Raw genomic sequence first — 8,146 nt, 5'->3', positions numbered from 1 at the left:
GCGATGTTGATGATGTTGCAGGTCTTGCTGCAAGGATTGCAGCTGTTAGAGTTGTTTTGCCTACAGCAGAACAAGCTCGTTGGGATGTTAAGGATGCACAGGCTCATGCATTGATTGCGTTGTCTGTGAAGCGCACCATTATTCCTCACATCCGTTCAGCAAAATCTGCAAAACAGGCTTGGGATATTCTAGCAGGTCTTTATGCAAGCCGCAATGAGGCTAAAATTGCTTTGCTGCGTAAAGAGCTAGAGTCGAAGATTATGCATGAGGAAGATGATATGGACACTTTCCTTGCTAGTGTCAAGGATATCAATGAGCAACTCATTTCTGCAGGTGAAGTCATTTCTGACAGTTCCCTTGTGCAGACTGTTCTTGATGCCTTACCAGATTCCTACCAGACTTTTGCTAGTACTTGGAGACTGATGACCCAAGGAAATCCTGAAGTTGTCAAGTTTGATGCATTATGCACATTGCTGTTGCAAGAGTCACTTTCTAGAAAAAACAGGACTAGGCAGCGTGCAGTTGAACAGGCTTTTATTGCTTCTCAAAGAAAGGGTGGTAACAGTAATGCAGCCACTTCTTATGGTTCTGCTGCGAGTGGCAAAATTTCTGTTCCTAATGCTTCTGCTGGCAGCACTTCGTCTGGCAATTCTGGTGATAAGGGCAAAAAGAAGATGCGTTGCCATTATTGTAAAGCCAATGATCACTTGATCAAGTCGTGTCCTAAGTTGAAGGCCAAAGAGGCTAAGAAGAAAGAGGGTGGTTCCACTGCAAATGCTGGTTCCACTACAAATGCAGCCATCGTTGAGTCTTCTGTGAAAGGAGATTGTGATGCTGATGTTGATGCAGAATGGGCTTTTAGCGCAGAGTGCACTTACAATCCTGCTGTCCATGATGCATGCTTGTCAGTTGCTGCAGATTCACATGTGTGGTATTTCGACAGTGGTGCTACAAAGCACATTACCTCACATCGTGAATTGTTTACCTCTCTCGAGTCTGTCCCTCATGGGAATTCAGTCACTTGTGCCAACAACGCCTCTTATCCAGTTCAGGGAGTTGGAAAGATTGTGCTCACTGCTGCTAATGGCAGTTCCTTCACACTTGTTGATGCACTTTATGTACCTGGGATCAAGAAGAATCTATTGTCTGTATCCGCACTTGCTAGACTTGGACTTGTAGTCAAATTTGTGGATGACAGATGTACAGTTCATGATCTCAGTTTTGGTGATGAAATTGTTGCATCTGGGCTTTTGTGCCGTGGGCTGTATAAGCTCACTTTGTATGACAAGTGTGGACAAAATTTTGCAAATGCTGTTGCAGATTCAAGGGCTATTTCAGATGCAAAACTTTGGCATGCACGTTTTGGTCATCTGAATTTTGCCAGTTTGCTGCGTTTGCAGAAATTTGATATGGTTGCTTCTTTGCCGCCTCTTGAAGCACCTATCAAACATGTTTGTGAAGGCTGTATTCTGGGTAAAATGCAGCGTTCTAAGTTTCCAAAGGATGGTTCAGTTAGGGCCACATGGAGGTTGCAGCTTGTGCATAGTGATGTTTGTGGGCCCATGCAAACTCCGTCCTTGGGCAATTACCTGTACTTCGTGACTTTCATTGATGATTACTCCAGGCATGCATGGGTATTTCCGCTTAAAGCAAAGTCCGAAGTTTTTATGTGCTTCAAACAATTTTTGGCTATGGCTGAAAATGTCTCAAAATGTACTATGGGCACCCTCCGTTCCGATCGAGGGGGGGAGTATATGTCTCATGAATTTAATGCATTTCTGGCTAGTCGTGGGATAAAACACCAATGTACAGTGCCTTATACACCTCAGCAAAATGGTGTTGCTGAGAGGAAAAACAGGTCACTAACGGAAATGGCACGATGTATGGTCAAAAGTCAAGCTTTGCCGCATTCTTTTTGGCTTGAGGCCATCATGTGTGCCACTTATGTACTTAACAGGTGTCCTACGAAAGCTTTGCAGTCTATTACTCCATATGAAGCATGGCATGATAGAAAACCTTCTATTGAGCACATGCGTGTTTTTGGCTGTTTGGCATATGCTTTGGTGCCACAAGTGCAGCGCAGAAAATTGGATGATAAGGCTGTCAAATGTATTTTTGTTGGTTATAGTGCTGAAAGCAAAGGTTACAGGTTGTATCATCCGCAAACAAAACGTATTTTGGTTTCACGGGATGTAGTGTTTGTGGAAGATTCTGTTCAACCCTTGCTGTCATGTACTAGAGACAGTAATGTAAGCTCACAGGACATTTATGACACTTTGTTGCCTCTTTTCAGTGGTGGAAATACGAATGTAAGTTCCAATGAGGCAAATGTACAGCCTATGGGGGTTTCTGAAAATGTTTTAGAACAGCCTATTACTGATGCAGATGTACATGATGTACTTGATGAGGAAAGGGCTGAAAATGAGCAGGCTAGAGGTATGCCAAAATGGCTGGTGCACACTTTGCATGACAGTAAATTGGATGCACCTTTATCTAGTCGTACTCGTTTAGGCTCTCGCCATGCATCTTATGCATCAGATTGTTATGCTTTGGCTGTGTCTAGTTTACATGATGTTGAGGAGCCTCTGTCTTTTGATGAAGCACAGAATTCAGAAAATTGGATTGCTGCCATGAAATCAGAATATGATGCACTTATAGAGAATGACACATGGACTTTATGTGATTTGCCTCCTGGCAAAAAGGCCATTGGTACGAAGTGGGTTTACAAGTTGAAACGCAAGCCGGATGGTGAGATCGATCGCCATAAGGCTCGACTTGTTGCAAAGGGTTATGCACAACAAAAAGGCATAGATTATGGCGAGACTTTTGCTCCCACTTGTCGTATGACTACTGTGCGTTTTCTATGTGCATTGGCAGCTCATTTTGGTTGGGATGTACATCAATCAGACATTGTTACTGCTTTCCTGAATGGTGACATATTTGAGGAAGTTTATGTAACGCAGCCTCGCGGTTTTGTCATAAAAGGACAAGAGGACAAAGTGTGCAAGTGTAAGAAGGCTTTGTATGGGTTGAAGCAATCTCCTCGTGCTTGGTATGAGAAAGCTGACACTCATTTGGTTAAACGAGGCTTTCGTAACAGTCCAACAGAAAGCACATTGTATGTAAAGCGTGAGGATGATGTATTTCTCATTGTGGTTCTTTATGTTGATGATTTGCTGATCACTGGACCAAATGAGAGACATATTGCTGAATTTAAGGCTGATTTGAATGCTACTTTCAAGATGAAAGATTTGGGGCTGTTGCATCATTACTTGGGTATACAGTTTAAGCAGTGTGATGGTGGTATTGCCTTGTGTCAGAAAAGTTACATAGAGACATTGCTATGTAAGTTTGGACTTGAGGATTGCAAACCTATTGCCACTCCCATGGAAACAGGTTTGAAGTTGAGTCTACATGATGCTGGCGATCCTGCTGATGTCACTCTTTACCAAACTGCTGTTGGCTGCCTCATTTATGTATGCAACACGAGGCCAGATATTCAGTTTGCAGTCTCGCAGGTCAGCAGATTTATGCATAGCCCAGGGTCTAAGCATTGGCAGGCTGTCAAGAGGATTTTCCGCTACCTTAGTGGCACTTTACATCTTGGCTTGTTTTATCCCAAGGAGGGATCATTGCCGCCAGACTTACATGCTTTTTCGGACTCAGATTGGGCTGGTTGTTTTGACACGCGAGTGTCCACAAGTGGTTTTTGTTTCATGCTTGGCAGTTCATGTATATCATGGTTGAGCAAGAAGCAACCTACTGTGGCCACTTCGAGTTGTGAGGCTGAGTACAGGGCAGTCTTCACAGCTACGGTTGAGTGTGTATGGCTCAGACGCCTTATGGCTGACTTGGGTGTTGGACAGGACACTGCCAACACTATCTACACTGACAGTCAGAGCGCATTGGCAGTTGCGAGGAACCCAGTTTTTCATGCTCGCACAAAGCACATTGAGGTGCATTACCACTATGTCAGGGAGAGGCTCTCAGCAGGAGAGATCAGCTTGGCTTATGTGCCAACACAGGACAACCTTGCAGATCTTTTCACAAAGGCATTGTCTTGTGAGAAGCTTGAAGCTTTCCACAAAGCTTTGGGCTTACTCCCCTTTGTGGACTGATCCTGTCCTCAGGGCATGGCACTTCCCTTTACTCATGTGCCAGCTCTCGTTCACCGCATCACTCCAGGGGGGATTTGTTACCATATACATGTGGTAGTGATGTGTGTGAACACACTAGGACCGCCGGGGCATTTTGACCCTCTTTAGGAGGTTTTTTCCCCCGTGCATTGTATATACGCCCATCACTCTAGGGCTATCTATCTTTCCATTGCACACTAAGGAATATACTCTCTATTGTGTGCCTTGAGCTTCCTTCGTCTTCTCCAAGCTGTGTGTGTTTCTCTGCAACCCTAATTCCAACAGATTATCCTCCAATTTGGTCGGCTCTTCTAGGTGCTTGTTGAAAATGGGAAATCTTGGAGCTTGAATGATTGCCTTTGAGAGTGCAATAGAATTAGGGTAATGTAACATTTGTGTAGGTGTTGCCATACAAGAGGCAACACAAAACATTGAATGCATGATAATCATGAATGGTGCTCAAACTAGCCAGGATGTAGAGGTTGGACTTAGGTAAGTGTAAAATACATTGTAAAGGATGGATATGCCAACTATATGTGGGTGTGTAGGGATTGCCATTTTGCTACCTCAATGATATTAAAAAATAGAGAAACAAAACATTGTGGCCAAATATGCAATTTTCTTGCACACTCACAAAGTTAAGGGATATTTTTATTTTATGCAAAGCAAGATTTTCCATATAATTTTGTGTTTTAAAGGTAAGTATCCTTATGCAAGACGGCTTGTCACATACTGAAAATCACCATGAGATTGTTAATCAAGGACTCCTTAGAAAAAAATGCCATGCCTGCCATGTTTTGATTGATATATATGTTGAAAGAGAAATATCTTGGGGTGCATTGATTGCATGATACATGAATGGGAGAGCATACTAGAAGCATGCCAACAAGCTCAATGACAAAGGTTTAGCAAAGAACGCTACATTGATTACAACAATTGACAAAGCAATGCAAAAAGATAAGGGTACATAAGACTCTCTAAATTCATTACTCAATAATGACAATGCAATGAAATGAGCACGCTGAAATTTTATGCTATTATGGGAATGGCATGTTCCCACATATTATTAAAGTTAGGGAGGACTCTGCATACTCATCCATGCAAGAAAACTTGCTTACTATTTTCTTCACACATCATGGAACAAAATTTAATAAAAAATCATATTGACTATGATTAGGATCAATTTTTAACTCACATTATAGTTCTTCTATGAGGTACATGTTTCAAAATTGGGCATCACTATTGGCATGTATTAGACATGCTACCTGGTTTGATGAAAATAAAGCATAAGTTCCCTCTCTCTCTCTCTCTCTCTCTCTCTCTCTCTCTCTCTCTCTCCAAGCTTCTTGTTGAAGGATGCATATACGTGTTACTACGCTAGCTATATGTTCTCATTCAAAAAGATGGCTTGTAATAAATCTCCCATGTGGAGCTTTTGAAGTGGCAAGATTGATTTCTTTCTTTAATCTCGTTTAAGATAGCTTGTGCTCGTACCCATAACACTACTAACCTTCTCTTTGAATCGAAACACCTCTCTCTCAACCTATTGTAGAGTGCGACTTCCTAAATCCAAGTGCCTCTTAACCCAGGAATAGAGAAATGTGGTAGCAACTATCGATCTCCTCACGGGCTAGTAACTCCTCACACACACATAGAGACACAATCACACACACAATTACTTCTCAATTTTTACACACACAATTCATCTTCTCAAATTTCCACTAATAAATCTAGGAAGAAGGATTATTTGACATGCAAGTCAAGCATAGACAAGAAGAGCACGACGAGGACTCAAAAGTAACGAGTTTCTCTTTTTGACTGGCTCCTCTGAAGCCCGGGGGATTCACCATGGAAAACTTACCGCACCACGTAAGTGCAGGGGAGGGGGGTTCTTTTACAAGTTATATAAGCGTATAAGGGCCCCCAATAATTTATCTCCCAAGCTTAAAAATAAGAGAGAGGGTATCATATTTATTGGGCGGGAGGGGGGGGTGAGAAAAGGGAAAAATGAGAGAAATTTTTTGTGTTTCAAAATGATTCCCAAAAGAGTTTTCCCTCGAACTTTTTAGTCAATAGCTGCAAAGATACATGCAAGAACTAACACTGCTTTGTATCAATTTCTTGTTTTCTGATTATAGTTCAGTTGTTGAGGGATGAAAGCTATAAAGAGTTTGTATAGATGCAAATTTACATGGAGAACCTAACACAACTTTATAACCATGTTGTTTGAGTAATTTAGATGGGTCAAAATTGAACAAGTAGCTAGAGTGCAGACTGAAGGGGCACAAAGTTTAAAAGTCAAATTAAAACACATTGAGGGTACATCTAGTTATCTATAGAAATGGTTCCTTAGTACGTGTCCAATCACTATGTTGCATGCTCTTTGACTAGTTTTACTCAGTTAGATCATGTGAGACCTAAATTTTATATGTAAGATAGGAGGGGTATGATAGTTTCTACATTGATTGTCGTATAAGCGTAGAAAGGGGGGTCATATTCCCTAATATGAGTCGTATATAGGGGTTTTATCAAAGTTGTCCGCTCCGCAGGTGGCGTCCTATTTTGTATATAGAGTGAATCCTCCGGGCTCTGAAGAAGGATTTTTACCAAGCCGAGAGGGTACATAGAGCTCCACAATAGTGGGTAACCTCAGAAAGATGCATATTTAAAGAGCACAATGATGACTTTGTGTGCCAAATGTGGCACTCTCATGAAAGAATGAGATGTTCACAAGAAGGCATTGACATGCATGAGAGAATTCGTGATGAGATTGCTACTCAAGACCTGTGAGAGAAAGATGGCATGCTTCATGGTGCTTTGAGTGATATGAATGCCAAATGTGGTGCCCTCATAGAAGGACAAAAATTTATTGATGGGCATCCCCTATGGATTGTCAACACTTGGATGGTGTTGATTGCAGGATATGCTCGACATGGCTATGGCATGGAAACTGTGGGCTATGGAGGGGATGCTTATCAAGAACCTTTTGTGTTTTTGTGAAGCCACCACCTCTGGAATATGTATCAATCAACGGATTGTGAACCATGACATTTTTCTCAAGAAGCCCTTGAGAAGAAATCTCATCAAGAAACTTTGTGTTTTTGTGAGGTCACCACCTCTGGCATACGTATCAATCATAGGATTGTGAAGCATGACATTTTTCTCAAGCAGCCCTTGAGAAGCAATCTCATCATGAATTCTCTCTTCCATGTGAAGGTATTGTGTAATCCCACAACCTTTCAAGGTGAAAGCATAGGTGACTGCATTTAGAGATAAGTCATCCCTTTTCACCATGTGAAAATAGCCTACCAACCTTCCTTGTCCTAGCCATGTTGGGCATGTCTTGTAATCAACACACTTCAAGATTTCATTTCAAAGAATGCGTGTAGAATGTGAGCATCAACTTGCCTTGATCTAAGGAATTTGATAGTTGTGAAGCTTGATATCAATGGTTGGTACACGTGCTCTATGAAAATCAATGACTATGAAGCTTGATACCAATGACTGTAACACTTGAGAGACAGATGGAGAGAAATTGAGCTATTGGACAATGTGACACTAGGTCTCATTTTGTATTTTTATACACGATGTTTTCCATAATAGAAGTAGTATGCTGCTGTTGCAAAAATTAGATGCCTCGTGGATGGAGCTACTAGGATTTTTGTGAATAGGAAAGATGCACATGCTCTTGTATACCAACTCAATTACCTTGCACCAATTTATTATATGCATCCTTTCCATTCATAGAAGTTTGTGCTTACTAATTTTTTGTCTTTCAAACATTCAACAAGAGTATATCTCTAGGGTATGCATGCATGGACACAAACCTAGAAGAGAAAAGCTTGAGAGAGAGAGAGAGAGAGAGAGAGAGAGAGAGAGAGAGAGAGAGAGAGAGAGAGAGAGAGAGAGAGAGAGAGATCTTGAGCTTTGTTTCCACAAAGTGTGCTACCTTCTTTTGACATGGTACAATGCTCAATAAGATATGATCTAGATATCCCAAATTCGATATG

Source organism: Adiantum capillus-veneris, chromosome 13, assembly GCF_014529385.1.
Source record: "Adiantum capillus-veneris isolate H3 chromosome 13, ASM1452938v2, whole genome shotgun sequence".
Taxonomy (NCBI): Eukaryota; Viridiplantae; Streptophyta; class Polypodiopsida; order Polypodiales; family Pteridaceae; genus Adiantum; species Adiantum capillus-veneris.
Note: the sequence above shows the minus strand (reverse complement) of the source record.